The sequence below is a fragment of the Myxine glutinosa genome, chromosome 2 (assembly GCF_964187855.1).
Source record: "Myxine glutinosa chromosome 2, kmMyxGlut1.1, whole genome shotgun sequence".
Classification (NCBI taxonomy): domain Eukaryota; kingdom Metazoa; phylum Chordata; class Myxini; order Myxiniformes; family Myxinidae; genus Myxine; species Myxine glutinosa.
Window position 1 is genome coordinate 182726154 of NC_136262.1, and position 18125 is coordinate 182744278.

General features: G+C 48.2%; 1 protein-coding gene across 5 annotated transcripts in view; it reads left to right on the top strand.

The window, feature by feature from the left end:
- Nucleotides 1–1072: 1072 nt before the first annotated feature.
- The window catches only part of LOC137421018 (AN1-type zinc finger protein 5), a 59234-nt gene continuing 42181 nt past the window's right edge, over nt 1073–18125 (top strand). For 3 of the 5 annotated variants that reach the window (XM_068106657.2, XM_068106661.2, XM_068106660.2), the window contains exon 1: nt 1197–1413. The gene's annotated coding sequence lies outside the window, so the exon portion shown is untranslated. The other 2 variants (XM_078772030.1, XM_068106659.2) reach the window with 2 other exon arrangements.

Sequence of the window (18125 nt, forward strand, 5' to 3'; positions counted from 1 at the left end):
AATTAAACTTGATAATCAATAAAACAAATCGGAGCAACACCCCTCGGCACTCACCTGGTACAATAAAGCAGTATACGACACCTACTAAAGGTATTTTAAACAGTATCAAGGTATTTTTAACCCATTCGGATGGTTGTTTGGAGACAGAGAAGCTTGTGGAATAATCATAAACGGAATCATAACTCATAAGAGTTTAAACAAACAGACATAATATACCTATTTTGGGGGAAACCCAACTGTAAATCCCCTCAGACACCGAATTTTCTAATGCCCTGAAAAAACATTGGTGCATCACGGGGGATGAAGGTTGTGGTCAAGTTTCATCAACATGTCGTGTGGTTGGGTTGATGTGTTGATGACGTTGTTTACGTCGTCACCCGTGTTGAACTTTGAAGTGTTTACGGACGGAAGGATGACGCGTCATCCCATAAACTCCCCGGAACTACATTCCAATAATTGAGCTAAAAATACCAGTTCCTTACAAGGAATTTTGACGCAAGAGACTCGACCGGGATTTGAACATCGACCTCCAAAACTCAGCGCAGACACTCATGACCATTACACCGCCTAGGCTCCTGAACTTCCTTGGCTCCCAAGGTTTTCTGTGCATATTTGGTATAAAAAATACCTCCCACTCCGTCTTTCCCTATATTTCCTACCCATCCCCACATTCTGTCGCCCAGATCCCGGACAGACGAAGTGGTGGCAAAACAAGTCTCAACAAGCGTCCCGCCGTCAAAGCACAGTGACGTACCAAGACGTGACGTCGCAGGCCGTGACGTCATATTTCCTATTTTATTTCCACTTCCGCTCAGACGAGATCGCTTTGACAAGTCAAAACTCGTTTGTGTTTCACATTTAATAGTTTAGAGACTAGAATCCTTCGAATTGTAAACCTCGAAGCTGCATAAAACAAAAAACATTCCTTCCTCCGGAATACCAGGACGGATGTTGGTACCCAAAACGTATTTTCTGTGGAATTACAAATTGACACTCAATTCACGTGTTTGATTTCCCGGCGTTTCCTCGCCAATTATTCTGAAAGGGATATCAGAGCGCTCGGGTTGTTTTCCCAGCTTGGACGCAGAGTGCGTCCTTCTCGTCATCCAATGAATTGACGGTATCGCTGTAACGCGTCAGAAGCGCGTTGACCTCAACACGTAATGTGCCTCCGGAACGGCGCGGAGCTGGTGAGTCAGCTGTTTGTGTGGAAGACAATAAAGGCCTGGACGTAGATTCCCCTCTCCACAACTTTGGCTTTTGTTTATTATTTAAACGTGATTTCGGAACGATTTCCCCCCGAATAGCAGGTACAGTATTTCCGGGGGACTGGAGGAGAAAAACGTGTGCTGAGGGTGAGGCAGCTTGTGGTGTCTGAAGGAGCCTTGACCGCCGTGTCAGTCAACGTTGAAGGTGATTCCTTTTGTGGGGGGGGTTACGTGGGCTCTTCGTGGTTATGGTGTCGGGAAGTTAATTAAGATTTGTTTGTTTTGTTGTTGGTGTTTTGTTCCCCCTACCCACCAACCCATCATTGTCAATCTCCCCTTATTCATTCTATAGTTCCCGCCACCCCCAACGTCTCAGCCGCTTCCTGTCCTGTCTTTTCCACCCCCCCCCCCCAACTTTTATTTAAATTCTAGGGACACCTTCCCAGGCTCTGACGACTACTCTTCCCCCCCCCCCCCGCATGCCGGCCTGTGTTTCACACCCCTCCCCCGCCTCCCACTCCCCCCCCCCCCCCCAGCTCACTGGCCTGTATCTCCCATCCCCACCTAATGTCTCCCACTCTCCCACCCCCTCCCCCCAGCTCACTGGCCTGTATCTCCCATCCCCACCTAATGTCTCCCACTCTCCCACCCCCTCCCCCCCAGCTCACTGGCCTGTATCTCCCATCCCCACCTAATGTCTCCCACTCTCCCACCCCCTCCCCCCAGCTCACTGGCCTGTATCTCCCATCCCCACCTAAGGTCTCCCACTCTCCCACCCCCTCCCCCCAGCTCACTGGCCTGTATCTCCCATCCCCACCTAAGGTCTCCCACTCTCCCACCCCCTCCTCCCAGCTCACTGGCCTGTATCTCCCATCCCCACCTAAGGTCTCACACTCTCCCACCCCTCCCCCCAGCTCACTGGCCTGTATCTCCCATCCCCACCTAAGGTCTCACACTCTCCCACCCCCTCCCCCCAGCTCACTGGCCTGTATCTCCCATCCCCACCTAATGCCTCCCACTCTCCCACCCCCTCCCCCCAGCTCACTGGCCTGTATCTCCCATCCCCACCTAAGGTCTCCCACTCTCCCACCCCCCTGCCCCCCTTTCCTCCCCGGCACCAGCCCCTCTCTGACCCTCCTCCACCAGTCACTGGCCCCAGTCCTCTTTTCAAATTATGTTTTTTTAAATAAAATCGTCTCGGCTCAAAGAGGAGATAAACGACAAAATGGCAGTTGGTTCAAAAATTATAAAACGGGTTTTGGATGAAGTTTGGTGGACATGATGAGGAAAGGAGGAATGACAGAAAAAAAAAGAAAAAAAAATGATTAATAATTGTCTGGAGAAAGATTGACTTGGGAAACATGGAGCGTGCATTTCTGGTGTTAATGGACATGGAGACTATTCCACACTCGGGATAAGGGGACCAATGAAGTAATGAACGTCAGTGGGCAATTGGTCTGGATTCTGGGAAGAATGAGGAAGTGATGGTTTCTCGATGTGGATGTGGGAGAGGCCAGATGTAAAATTGTATCGAAGAAAGAGCACACACACCAACTCATTGGTGGGAGAGTGAAGTCCTTGATAGTCGACCTCTTATCTTGAAATCCTTCCCCCCCCGCCCCCCATCAGCGACCTCTGAACCTCAGTACGCACCCCCCCCCCCCCATCAGCGACCTCTGAACCTCAGTACGCACCCCCCCATCAGCGACCTCTGAACCTCAGTACGCCCCCCCCCAATCAGGGACCTCTGCACCTCAGTACGCCCTCCCCCCCCCCCCCCCCCCCCTCCCATCTTAATATGTTACCAACATGAAATATGCCAAAGTAGCTGCTGCATGCCCATTACCCATATATAAGGTGTTGTTTCGGTGAAAGGTAAAGTGAATGGTTGTGCAATTTATCCAATTCATGATTGTGGTGTTTTTACCTGTTTTTTTTTTTGAACTTTGACCCGTCTCCAAAATGTGTCGTCGGAGCTGACTTTGTTCTGTGCTAAATGAGAGCCGAACATCACCTTGTGTCGTCCTCGCCCTACCCCTGGTCTCTGTAGCAGGCGGAGATCCTCATTAACAAAGGTGCTCGATGCTTGTCAAGGCAAGAATCGTTTTTTTTGTATACTGAATCGAGGCTCGTGAAAGAGCTGACAACCGCGAGCTCCGCGTTTTGAGCTCCGTCTGTAGTTGCCCTCACGATTGAGTGCTTTTGATGCCTCGTTACTGCCGGCCGAAGTGTAACGCGCTGAAGATTGCGTTTGAATCGCATCGCTCATGTTTGAAACGAATATTTTCAGCCACTTGGTGAAGCCGTTGCTCATTTTCATTTAAACAGTTTTGTGTCGGCACCGACTCGACAGGTAAAAGCAGGCTTATGACGAATCTTCCCAAAACCAGAGAACCCTTTGAGGCACAAGGTGTGACGATGCACAACGCCCTCATTTGTTCGTTCATGTCGCATGTTATTTGCATGTCTCATGACTCGTCATCTTCATCAAAGATTGACCTCTTAATCGGCTTCCAGGCCCATGATGCTCGTGCCTTCATTTTCTGCTGAAATTATTTGGAAAACGGGGAATACTGAATGCTGTCCAATGGTGAGGGAGTTTCTGAAATCTTCCCTGTTTTCTAACACTCCCAGCTCATCCATCTGCCTTGAGCAAGTAAATCACATACGTCGTAGTAAGGGCGTAGTGTGTCCAGAAGATTGGTGTCGTCACAACAAATGACAATCCTGGCGGATAGATCCTTGAGGTGTCCCATTCTAATCCATTTGGAACTCCGCTTGCTCTTGTGGTGAGAACTTCTGGTACTCCGCGTGTGGCACGAATCGTCTTGGCAAGCTTACCGTCCCGTCACTGTGCTCGATTCACTTATTGTTAATTTTTTATTCTTTCCCTAGTCATTTAATTGACAAACTTTGCTGGAGCCTTTTTTTGGTTTGGATCATTGGATAGCAGCAGTGGTCGCAGTGGTCTTCTTTCTTGTGCAGCACAGCTGCAGGATAGGAACATTGGCTTCTATAAGTTACCATACTAATGAATTTATCATAATAAATGAATATTTGTTAGTATTTATCATACTAACTAGCCGAAACCCGTGGAACATCCACGGAAGGGAGGATGTGGTGTATGGATAGAGTGTACCATTATGGATGGCATAGGGGATTTGCTTGTCCGAGTAAGAGTTAGGAAGAAAGAATAGAATGAAGAGTGCGTATATTAACAACGTATTTATTGCAATCTACTTAAATGACAACGCTACGATATACTTTTGAAAAATGAATGGATTCGTAATAGGAATCGGCATAGCACCACTCTAGGATTGTCCACTCAGTGGACGGCTTGCCTTCGCCTGTCCAATCAGCGGACGGCTTGCTTCGCCTTCACCCAGCAGACGCCAATACGATGGCGTCGTATCGGCAGTTAATCGGATGCTTTTTGGCCCCAACGTCGGCTAATTCAGATTTTTCGAGTTTGCCTGTACGTGATAAACAAAGAGCGCGGTTCGTAGATCGTAAATCCATTAGTGCCGTGGGCATCGGGTCACTGGGTGCGGTGTAAAAGTGACAACAAAGTCGAGTCCTTACGCTATTATTATATAGATCGTCCTCAACCCCTCAACACCTCATCCACCTCGTCGTCCTCAAACCCTCATCCACCTCGTCGTCCTCAACCCCTCATCCACCTCATCGTCCTCAACCCCTCGTCGTCCTCAACCCCTCATCCACCTCGTCGTCCTCAACCCCTCATCCACCTCGTCGTCCTCAACCCCTCATCCACCTCGTCGTCCTCAACCCCTCATCCACCTCGTCGTCCTCAACCCCTCATCCACCTCGTCGTCCTCAACCCCTCATCCACCTCGTCGTCCTCAACCCCTCATCCACCTCGTCGTCCTCAACCCCTCATCCACCTCGTCGTCCTCAACCCCTCATCCACCTCGTCGTCCTCAACCCCTCATCCACCTCGTCGTCCTCAACCCCTCATCCACCTCGTCGTCCTCAACCCCTCATCCACCTCGTCGTCCTCAACCCCTCATCCACCTCGTCGTCCTCGACCCCTCATCCACCTCGTCGTCCTCGACCCCTCATCCACCTCGTCGTCCTCGACCCCTCATCCACCTCGTCGTCCTCAACCCCTCTTCATAGTCAACCCCTCATCGTCCTCAACTCCTCATCGTCCTCAACCCCTCATCGTCCTCAACCCCTCATCGTCCTCAACCCCTCATCGTCCTCAACCCCTCATCGTCCTCAACCCCTCATCGTCCTCAACCCCTCATCGTCCTCGACCCCTCATCGTCCTCGACCCCTCATCGTCCTCGACCCCTCATCGTCCTCGACCCCTCATCGTCCTCGACCCCTCATCGTCCTCGACCCCTCATCGTCCTCGACCCCTCATCGTCCTCGACCCCTCATCGTCCTCGACCCCTCATCGTCCTCGACCCCTCATCGTCCTCGACCCCTCATCGTCCTCGACCCCTCATCGTCCTCGACCCCTCATCGTCCTCGACCCCTCATCGTCCTCGACCCCTCATCGTCCTCGACCCCTCATCGTCCTCGACCCCTCATCGTCCTCGACCCCTCATCGTCCTCGACCCCTCATCGTCCTCGACCCCTCATCGTCCTCGACCCCTCATCGTCCTCGACCCCTCATCGTCCTCGACCCCTCATCGTCCTCGACCCCTCATCGTCCTCGACCCCTCATCGTCCTCGACCCCTCATCGTCCTCGACCCCTCATCGTCCTCGACCCCTCATCGTCCTCGACCCCTCATCGTCCTCGACCCCTCATCGTCCTCGACCCCTCATCGTCCTCGACCCCTCATCGTCCTCGACCCCTCATCGTCCTCGACCCCTCATCGTCCTCGACCCCTCATCGTCCTCGACCCCTCATCGTCCTCGACCCCTCATCGTCCTCGACCCCTCATCGTCCTCGACCCCTCATCGTCCTCAACTCCTCATTCATCTCGTCGTCCTCAATCCCTCACTCACATTATCGTCCCAAACCCTTCTTCATTCATCTTGTCATCTTCACCTCTCACCCCGCATTCACCTTATCATCCTCAATAATAATCCCCTTATTCCATTTTCACCCATAACCTCCTCAACACCCATAACCCAATAACCTTATGGGTTTTTTTCTCGAGCCCAACGAACCAGGCCACACGGCACAACATGCGACAATGTCTGCTCCTTTGGCCTCGTCCTTCACTCTACTTATTCACATTAACCCGACATCCAAACACATTCGTGCATCGCACATTCAGTCCGTACCTCCGGCAGCTCAACACTGTCCAAATCACCGAAGCCAGACATAACACCGGAGTACAGGCAGCCATTGGCACGAAGAACGGAAGAGTTTAGGGATGGCCTCTTCTTCTTCATGTAATCTATATAACCGAAATATACTTTCAACGGGGTTGTAAATGACAACGCTACGATATACTTTTGAAAAATGAATGGATTCGTAATAGGAATCGGCATAGCACCACTCTGGGATTGTCCACTCAGTGGACGGCTTGCTGCGCCTTCACCCAGCAGACGCCAATACGATGGTGTCGTAAGATGGCGTTGTATCGGCAGTTAATCGGATGCTTTTGGGCCCCAACGTCGGCTAATTCAGATTTTTCGAGTATGAATGTATGTGATAAACAAAGAGCGCGGTTCGTAGATCGTAAATCCATTAGTGCCGTGGGCATCGGGTCACTGGGTGCGGCGTAAAAGGGATAACAAAGTCGAGTCCTTACGGTATTATTATTATAATAGATAACTTATGCTGGCAGACGGGATGCCCGTTTAACGTCCATCCGAGGGATGGCACACACGTTGATGAATCGCCCGACCTGTGAAATGCAGGGGTGACAGTTTATAGCTGGGATAGGATTCAAACCTAGGCTAAACAGCTTAGAGGCGAACACACACACACACACACACACACACACACACACACACACACACACACACACACACACACACACACACACACACACACACACACACCAGCATGACAACGTTGTCTAATTTTATTTACAACATTTTAACATCTAACTTTATCTTTACCACAAGTTGGTTTTGTACTTTGTATATGGATGTTGTCCCAGGTAGAGGCATACGACCACTATTGGCATGTCTGGCCATAGGCACAGTAGTTCAACCAAGTTGTCTACTTTTTCCATGACATTTTTGTCCAATTTAACCATACTAACAGTACCTATCCTAAGGGCAATCTTGCTCCAAGCATGCAACATGTTCTTCTGACACATACCTGTATTTGGGTGGTGTATAGGCAACTGACAGCTCCCTCAATCGCTCCAGAAAATGAAAAAGAAACCTTGGGTTATGTGCATGAAGCAAAAACGTGCCTACTGCTTATAATGCAAAACACTTCACTTCACTGGAAAACGTGGGGACAGGAAAACTGTAAAGTGTGGGAACTTGTAATACCCTTTCACACTTGGAGGCGGCACTACATGATACACACTTAGAGAATTTGCGTTGCTTTCCCCACCCCCCCCCCCCCCACCCCACCCCTCCTAACCCCACCACCCCAAGACCACTGGCAAAGAGGAAACACCCCTCTATAGTAATTGGGGAAATGCCCCTCTATAGTAATGAAATAACATTAATATAAAAATAAACGTTTAACAACATTCGTGACATAAACAAATATTTAAATCCTGATGTGAAGTTCTGTACGGTTGGGTGAATACAATTACGAATTCAAAATCGTAATTGTATTCACTCAATTCCAATCATCAATTGATACTTTAACAAAACGATTAACACGATTAACGTTTAACGATTTAACATTACGATTGAATGACGGTTGTATTTGGATATTATCAAACCCGTGCATTGCCGTCATCTGTCCACTTCCGCATTCATGGCAGGTTCATAATTGTCATCAAAATCTAAACAGTATTTGTAGAATTTTAATAAAAGCCACATCACTGTTCATATTGGTAAATATTATTCCATCGTTTTTGGAAAAACTGGAAAATTAGAAAACTTGGAAAAATTGGAAAAACAATATAGCCTATTTTACTCCCAAGGGTCCCAGGAATACCCACCCAAAATATCATTGCGATCGGTTGAGCCGTTTTTACGGTACCTTTGAATGGACGGATGGACGGACATTTGGTGAATTATAGCAAGATGCTTGTTTTTTTTTCAGTGAATGTGGATTATGTCCGCCAGCCATTCCCATTCCCGAGAATGTTGTTTTTGTCCATACCTCGATCAGTTCGATATAATCTATATCGTTCACTACAATTCGTTTTAAAATTGCATCGTACGTATGCAGGTTTACACAGTACTGTATTGAAATATTATTATGTTCTTCTTCAGTATGCTCTGAGGCCAAACTCAGATGACATTGATCCTCAGCTTCCAGTCGTCTCGATCAAGCTTTGATTGCTGTGTGCAGTTTCTCCGTCTCCAGGCCTCAGGCCTGTATCCTTCAACATGTTGATATAGTTGAGATTTGGTCTGCCCAGCTTCGGTTTTCCATGTTGAGGTGTCCAGTGTACAAGATTGGAAACGGGTTCGTTGTTGCGGCAGTAGCTGTTCCCAACAATCCTGAGACATCTTTTTCTTATTTTTACTGACAGCCTTGGAAGAGAAGCATAGAGATCTTTATTATTCCCACGCTTATTAAAAAATAAACTGGAGGATATTGTAATTGGCTCTGTCGGTCGGTCGGTCTGTCTGTCTGTCTGTCCATTACACTTTCTCATAAACGGTTTGGCAGAAATCACCAAACTTGGTCATGATCACCACATGGCAAGAAGGTGCAAGAGCAGTATCATATTTGGCCCCTCCTGTGGGACGTTTAAAAGGTCAAATACCAAAAAGTGCAAATACAGGCACATTTCTAAACATTTTTAATAAGGAAACTTAGTACAGTCGGACCTCGCTATTCACGGTTGATAAATTGCGACCTGCTTCTCTATTTGCGGTCATGTGTCTCGCAAATTCGTGTTTTTTCGCAGGCGCAAAAAAAAAAAAAATTCACGAGCCGCGAGCATGACAGTTATAAAACCCATCTTTCACCAGCCACACACGCAGTATGGCATGGTTAATAACTTTTAAAAACTGGAAGCGCATTCCTTCAATAAATTGGAAACAGTACCTGGTGTTTTTTTTGTTGTTGTTGTTTTTTTATTTTTGTTTTTTTTGGAAGCATTTGTTATGAAACTGCAATCATGTGCATTGCATCTGCAATTGAAAACATTTTTAACTAAAAAATTTCCTCTATGAATCGGGATCCGCTGGAAACCTATATCCCCCCTTTTCCCCATTGAAACAATGGAACGGCAGACATTCGCGGGGTTTTTCTTCGACATTTGTGGGTTTTTTGCGATTCGGGAACCAATCCCCCCTTTTTCCTTTGAAACAATGCCCTGCCAATCGCGTTTTTTTTTTGTTTTGTTTTTGTATCCAAGATCGAGGCTCGTGAAAGAGCTAACATTTATCACACAAAAAGACAAACCGACACACAAAACACAAAAAAATAAGGGGAGCGGCACAAAATCATGCCACAAACCTTGAGAGAGGACCCAATACCCTGGTACTCAATTCGCCGACCTTGGAAGGATGACAGGCTGAGGCAACCCCACCTGGTATTGATTCAACAGCTGAACGGGATTCGAACTCAGGACCTTAGGATCAACTCTTACTATGAACAACTGTAATTCAACTGTTATCGTTCCTTAATACGCCGAGAGTGTCGATTTCCATATTACTGAAAGTTTGATGCAAGCTCTCAACGAGGCAGCTTTCCTTTGTTTGATATCCTGAGCAGTTGTGTTAATGCAGGAACCAAGCTACTTGAAGTCATTGACTTTCATTTTATTCCATCCTTTTTTTTTTTTTTTTTTTTTTGTATACAGAATCTAGGCTCATGTAAGAGCTAACACATTGAACATGAAAACATGCACAGATGCATAAAACATGCAATGAAGGGAGTGGGAGACAAGAGGGGAAGAGAGGGAATTACACAAGCACAACAGCAGAAGAGAACAGGGACGTGGGTAGATCTGTGGAAGGGGGAGGGCTGGGGGATGGGGGAGGAAGGAGGAGTACACGGTATAAAGCAAATGAACACTTCTAGGAATTTCAGGAAAGAAGTTGGTGATGTTTTAGCGGGGATAGAATAGATCAATGTTTTGGAATGTAGGAAGATAAGAGATGGTGGTGAACATCTGTTTTAAAGGCCTGGAGGGAGGAGAGGGATTGCAGGGAGTGGGGGAGTTTGTTCCAGAGGCAGGAGAAAAGAGGAATGAAGGCGTGAAGGTGAGCAGAGAGTCATGATTTTGGTAGTATCACCAGAAGAGGGTTGCTGGCAGATCTTGTGCATCCTGCAGGAATATTTGGGGGACAGAGCACAGACAGAACAGGGGGAGCAAGGCCAGAGAGGAGTCTGTAGAAGACAAAGACCACCTACCTGCCTGCGGTGAGTGAGTGAAAGGCCCTCAGAATCGGCTTCATCGTGGGAGATTCCAATGATTCTGAAAGCTTTGGTTTCAACCACGTGAAGCGGAGCTAGGTGAGTCAGGAGCACCAGCCCCGAGGGGAGAGCAGTACTCCATTGAGCTGCGGATGAAAGCTTTGTATGTGGTGAGGAGCTCAGTAGTGCCCAGAAAGGACTTCACACGACGGAGGATGCCCAGTCGGTGACTGGCTTTGGAGGCCAGCTTGGAAATGTGGTTTTTCCCAGGAAAGATCATGGCAGATAGTGAGACCCAAAAGCTTGAGTGACAGAACTTCTTCAAGAGGATTGTTCAGAAAGTAGATGAGAGGGTTGTCCAGACGGTAGTTTCGGAGAGACAAAGTGAGAGTGTGAGATTTGTCAGGATTGAAAGACATGTTCCACTTGTTTGACCAGTTTGTGATATTGTCCAGGTCTGCAGAGAGTGAGGAGGCTGCAGACTGCCGATCTGAGGGGTGAGATAAGGAGCAGCAGAGAGTGGAGTCATCAGCAAAGAGATAGAGAGGATTTTCCAGAGAGTCGGAGAGATCATTAATCGTTTGATATTGTTACGGGACCGCGGCAAGGATGTTGTTTGCCGAGCGGATGGCCGCCGCGCCCGAACAGTTACCCCGACTAACCCGATTCCTGAACGTTGGCCGAATCGCGCCACAGATATTCAATGGGGAAAAGACTAAGACAAAGGATGTAAAGAGGAAAGAAAGGCAAAGGGTAAGAAATACAAATATGATTTATTTACTATTTACACAATTGAAAGAAACCAAGGAAGAAGGAAGGATAAGAAAATAAAATACAGAAGAGGAAAGGTGACACAGTGAAATGCTAGCTTATCTATACAGGCTTAATTACCCCAGGGACAGAACAAACAAAGACAGACTCACGCGGGGAATGATGACAGGAATGGCAGGAGGTGGATGGCTGGAGGGAGAGGACGAAAACTGGAACCGGAGCACGGTCAGGCCGGGAGTGAGCAGCCGCCGCCCCCCTGGTCGATCGGCACGTTTAGCAGCCGCCGTTCCTTCGCAGCCACGGACGAAAACTGCCGTCTAAGCTCAAAGCTGTGGTGGTTTAAAGCTGCAGTGGTTGCACTTGTTCTCAGGCTTGGCACTTGGCACTTTTCTCTCTGACTCCCTCTCTTCCTCTCTTGCTTCGCCCTGACTCCCTCTTTCTGCTTCTTTCTCCCTCTCTCTCTCTTGCTCTCTTCGCTTCGCTTCGCCCTCCTCGCGCACTTCTGGTCAACGGCTTCCGCGCGCGCTCTTTATAACGCCGCGGGCAAATCAAGCTGCCGGCCTCTAGAACACGCCCATCGGTGAGCTCGCCTCGGCCCTGATTGGTCGGCACGGCCCTCTGGCTCCACCCTTGATGACAGGATTCGGCAGCTCCTCCCCCTTCTTCTCCGAGCCTACCTCGTGGCGAATGGAGTCGCGGAGGGAACAGTTGGCAATTGCGGCTTTGGGAATGGGAATGAAAGGGGATCTATCTATTTGAATTCGGTGCAATGGAGTGTCAATTAATGGAAGACAAGGCCTTACCCTACTACACAGAATAAGGAAATAACTGTCAACAAGGGGGAAATCTATGATTGGCTAACGTGATTGTTTATGAAATAACTACGGAACGACCTTTGACCTTTATACACAACTGGAGGCAGGAGGGTCCAGAATAAAGCAATCAAAAAAAAAACACAATCCTCATATCCACAACAATATGATTGGGATCTCTCTCGACTAGCTTGAAATGCCATCACTGTAGTTTTATTAGCATTAACTATTAGCGCTATCGTGCTGGCGCTTGTATTGTCTCTTTTGAGAAGTTCTTGTGCTTGCTCAATTTCTTCTGATATTAAGATGATGTCATCAGCAAAGTTGAGATCAGTAAGAACCTCCGATTTGAGTCTTCTACTTTTCTTCATTTTAGTTGGAACTCAAATTCCTCCTCCTTTGATAACGTTTCTGAGTGCGTATTCAAGCACTATGACAAACGTTTAAGGGGCAAGAGTGTCTCCCTGTAGTACTGTATTTTGAAAAGCTGCGTTTCTCCATCGGGTACGAGTATCTTGCCATATGTGTATTCCAATGCATATTCGAAATTGCCTTCACAAGTTGATCAGGTATTTATGAACTATTGGGATTAAGCTAATACCACAATAGTGCTGCCAAGACCGAGGCCATGATTTTCGAATGGGAACTATATTTTTACGATCGATCATTGTTTCATGGTATATAATCCTTTTTCAAGTGTTTATAAATTTCTAATTTTAAATACAATAACTGAATTACAAAAATGCTTTTTTTTTTTAATCGATGAGGTCATCATACTAATGGCTTGGATGAAAGGGGTCACTGAGACAAGTACCCTGTGTAGCGTTTGCCATGTTTAATGATGCTTTGTTGAATCCAATGCTCGCATGAGGACTTTTACACAAGAATACACAAGGAGTTTTGGCGCAGGAGGCAATTCGGCCCATCATGCCTGCGTTACACCAACCCCAGTATCGTCGCCCATCCACACACTACCAACAAGCCCTGCAGTCCGGCAGCCCGGAGGGTGAACCTTGCACTGGAGTACCTACAAAATATTTTTTGCAGATTATGCATCTATGGACCCTCCATATCAAGATTCCGAGTGATGCCAAGCTGGCATCATTGAGCATTTTGAGAAAATGGCCCGTTTCCATGGCAACCATTACTAAAATCGAAAAATACAAAAACTCAAATATCTCAGGATGTAGATGAGCGATTTTCACAATTTTGGTGTCTAAACATATATTTGAGAGGATGGTCTATCGATTGGGGTCATGACCTTGATGTTTCAAGGTCAAAGTCATTGCGAAAATCCAAGGTCAAACTAAAAAATTGATTTATTTTCTAGTAAATTGCCGTGAAATAGCGATTATTGGCTCCGAAGATTAAAACAGACCTTCGGGGAATCCTGACAAATTCAAGGGTTGTTTTATTTAGCTGCGAAATCACATTTCACATTGTAAGCCATTTTATAAATGCCAACTTTCTCATTATTGCCCAGCCCATAGACCGTCTATGTTCCTATGGCGAGGCCTACTTTCATGTAACATTTCTATTTCATCTCATTATTTACTAACGTTGGCCTTAGCCTAGGCCTAGGCCTAGAGACCTTCTACCTCGATAGGCCGAGAGCCGTGTTTCAGGAAGAAGAAGTCAAGAACACACATTCGACAGAAGTCAGTCATTATGTTGACTGGTGTGTCAAACTGTGTGGGTTTGGTAAATTACGGCTTGTGATTTGTGACAACATTCAACGACAACCACTCCGATTTATTTCAGATGCAACATCAGACGGGGGGGAAAACAAAAACCCCAAGTTTTCTGGGACTTAGTCGATCGTGTGGGAGAGCGCTGCCCCCCACCCCCGCGATCGTAACACATATATTGTTATTGCCATAAATTATGATATTGGCATATGTCTAACGCTCTGTCTCTCTTTTCTTTTCAGATGTGAATCATGGAGGAATGTGTCTTTTCCAAGATGAATTCTTGCGGAAATCCGAGGAAGCCATTGTCTGATGCGACACCCCGGAGAATTGCTTCTATCGTCAATGCTAGTAGGATCAGGGATGATAGACTATATTGTCACCTGGAAGGAGAACTGGCTACGGATCCGAACTTCAGCGTGAAGTTCCATAGAGACTGTGTATCAACATACACATCAAAACATCACCTCAAGAGATTGCCTAAGAGGGCTGTTTCTGCACACTCATCCAGTAATGATGCAAAAAGGCTGAGGCGATCTGAACTTCTTCCGTTTGACTTTCTCCGCCATTGTATCTTTTGTGGTAAAGTTTGTGAACTTGAAAAGGACAATAAAAATCCCTCTCGCTGGAGACGTGTTGTGCTGTGTCGAACAGCAGAACGCGGTGCACAAAAAACGTTCAAAGACATTATCTTAGATACCTGTGATTCACGTGGAGATAGGTTAGCTGGTGAGGTCCGTTTGCGAGTAGAGGGAGCTGTTAGTGACTTGCATGCAGCCGATGGACGTTACCATTTTGATTGCAGAACAACATTTATGGCTCCAATTTGCCGCTTCAAGTAGAAGTGGAGCCCAGGAATCCGACAGCAATGACGAAGCATTCTATAAGGTTGTAAAAGCCATAAATGAGGACAAAATGCAAATCAGAAATTCCATCGATACTTACGAACTATACAAACATTTTTGGGGGAAAGTTCTTTCCAGAAGGACGCTGATCTCTGACTTGTCAAACCACTTCGGCGACGAGCTTCTTGTTCTCAGAGCAGCAGGCTGTGCAAATATTCTAGCGTTTCGTAGTGGAGCTCAAGAAGTCTTCAAAGTGGTAGCTAGTGAGGATGAGGGCGATACTGAACTTTCTATCGGTAGGCTTGCAAAGCATGTACAACAAGAACTGAAATCACTTCCCTTAAACAAGGATAGCTATCAGTGCAGGATGAATGCGGACATAGCCGAAGAATATGTAAGCGACACACTGCTTGACTTCTTCAGCACACTCACTACTGCCAGGCGTAAAAGACAGAAAAAGACACAGTCTCCATGAAGTTCGGATCTGTAGCCAGTTCTCCTTCCAGGTGACAATATAGTCCATCATCCCTGATCCTACTAGCATTGACGATAGAAGCAATTCTCCGGGGTGTCGCATCAGACAATGGCTTCCTCGGATTTCCGCAAGAATTCACCTTGGAAAAGACACATTCCTCCATGATTCACATCTGAAAAGAAAAGAGAGACAGAGCGTTAGACATATGCCAATATCATAATTTATGGCATCTATATATATAAAACTGTGTGTGTGTGTGTGTGTGTGTGTGTGTGTGTGTGTGTGTGTGTGTGTGTGTGTGTGTGTGTGTGTGTGTGTGTGTGTGTGTGTGTGTGTGTGTGTGTGTGTGTGTGTGATGTTACCGATAGACTCCGAAACAGAGAGGCTCACGTGCTTGATATTTGGCATAGACATGGCCATTGAACCTGGGACGAACATGGCCGAGACAATATTTGACGAGATCCATATTTTTTATTCATATTTACCTCAGCGCATTTCAGCGAAGTACCCGCTAATCTCAGCCAGTGCGAGCAGCTCGCTGATTCGCTCAGAGCGATCACGTGATGCTCCATCCCGTCACACGTTTGCACGTAATTCAGGGCGAAAAGCCATTGCGTTTTTTCACCTTTATGCGATCGTGTTTTGTGTCGATTTTGTGCGATATGAATTAAATTTTAATTCATATTTCGTGTTTACGAATTCGAATACGAAGGATTTCCCCTTTCCCCTTTCGATTTCGAATACGAATCGAATACGAGCTTGAGTCGAGAGGGCGAATGTACGGGTTGGGAATGTGCGGGTCTCCCGCCCCCCCCCCTCCCCCCTCCCCCCTCCTCCCTCCAATCCCCCTCTCCCTCCCATCCCTCACCCTCCCCCTCCCCATCCCCCCTCTTCTCCCCTCTCCCCCTCCCCCTCCCGCTCTTCTCCACCTCTCCCCCTCCCCCTCTTCTCCCCTCCCCCGCTCTTCTCCCCTCCCCCCCGTTCCCCTCCCCTCCCCTCCCCCCCTCCCATCCCTCACACTCCCCCTCCCATCCCCCCTCTTCTCCCCTCTCCCCTCCCACTCCCCCTCTTCTCCACCTCTCCCCCTCCCCCTCCCCCTCTTCTCCCCTCCCCCGCCCGGCAATGCCGGGTACTTCTGCTAGTTATGAATAATAGTGGTCCTATTACTGTCCCTTGAGGTATCCCATTACTTACATCCTCCCAGTCAGACATCCTCCCACTCACAGCCACTCTTTGCTTCCTATCACTCACTCATCCATTTTATAATCCTATTAGTATTAGCTGCCTGTCCAGCCACTCCACAAGCCCTCACCTTGGCTAACAACCTCTTATGTGGTACCTTATCAAACGCCTTCTTAAAGTCTAGATGTTCGTAACTATGTCCACTGCCATTCCCTCATCCACCCAATCAGAAACTGCTTCACAGAACTCTAATAGATTTGTTGGACAAGACCTACCTTTGGTAAACCCATGCTGACTGCCTTTAATTAGTTTATATTTATTTAAACGGTTCCTCATCTGGTCCCTAATTAATGTCTCCATCACCTTCCCCACAAACTGAAGTCAATCTAACAGGTCCATAGTTGCCCAATTATTCTCTGGATCTTTTCTTGAATAACGGAGTTACATTTGCTACTCTCAAATCCTCCCGTACCTGTCCTGACTGCAGTGATTATTAAAGATATCCGTTAACATCTGGCCTACCTGCTCTATCACCTCCCTTAATACTCTCAGGTGCATATTATCTGTCCCTTAATTTTTCTTTGTTTCTTTACCTCATCTACTCCAAATGGATCTCTTCTAATAGTCCTTGCTCACCGCCGGCATAGATACTCTGTTATTAGACGTTCCCCTGACTGTTCCCGTGTAAAGGTAGAAACAAAAAACTATTTAATAACACTGCCATCTCAACCTCATCATCCACCACTATTGTGGTGCTATGCACACACAATTCGTTTGCCAAGAAGGTAGGCCACCACGCGTTGATCAAAACCAAACACTTTATTCTATGCTCGCACGTAAGCGCTGGGCGGGCTCGACTTTCGAGCCCGCGTATATGTCCCGAGGCCACGCCTTGCCCTCGGGCGTGGCCGGTTGGCCGAAAGGCAGGGCATGTATTCCAGTTCAACCCTGCGCCTCATGACACCTTTGCTCCGGGCGTGGCCCGAGCCGTGTTTCCACTCCCGGTCGCTCGCGTCACCCACTGGTGGCCGGAATTATTACCCGCTGGCGTTGTGTCCGCCACACGTGCCCCCCCCCCCCAGAATTCCCACGCACCTGAAGGGTGAGCTTGCGGGGAAGCCGGATGACCCGGCCGAAACGCCCTCTGGCGATGCGTGCAGGGCTGGGGGGTGGCGGGACGGCGGGGGTGGGGGGTGCCGGGGGTCTGCCCGCCGGGGGGGCGGCCTCGACGCGGAGGCAGAGCTGCTTGCGGGGGATGGTCCAGGTCGAGGTGGGCCGGCTTGAGGCGGTCCACAGAGATACGATCTGGAATACCGCCGATGTCCACGGTGAAGTGCTTGTCCCCGGTCTCCAGCACGCGGAAGGGCCCGTCGTGCCGGACAAAAACGTACTCCGCCGTGCGAAGCTCCGGGGCGACGTGTGAGGATGGTCAACCGTGGTGTGCCGTCGGCACCGGGGCGAACCTCCTGGCGGTCTCCGGAAGGTTGGAGCGCTGTTGCGCCACGGACCAAGGTGCCGTGGAGTCGGGGATAAATTCGTCCGGTACCCGCAGTGGTTGTCCGAAGACCAGCTCCGCCGAGGACGTGCGCAGGTCGTCCTTGGGCGCCGTCCTGAGGCCCAGCAGGACCCAGGGGAGCCTGTCAGCCCAGCTGCCATCGCGGAGGCTGGCCCGGAGCGCGGCCTTCATCGAGCGATGGAAGCGCTCGC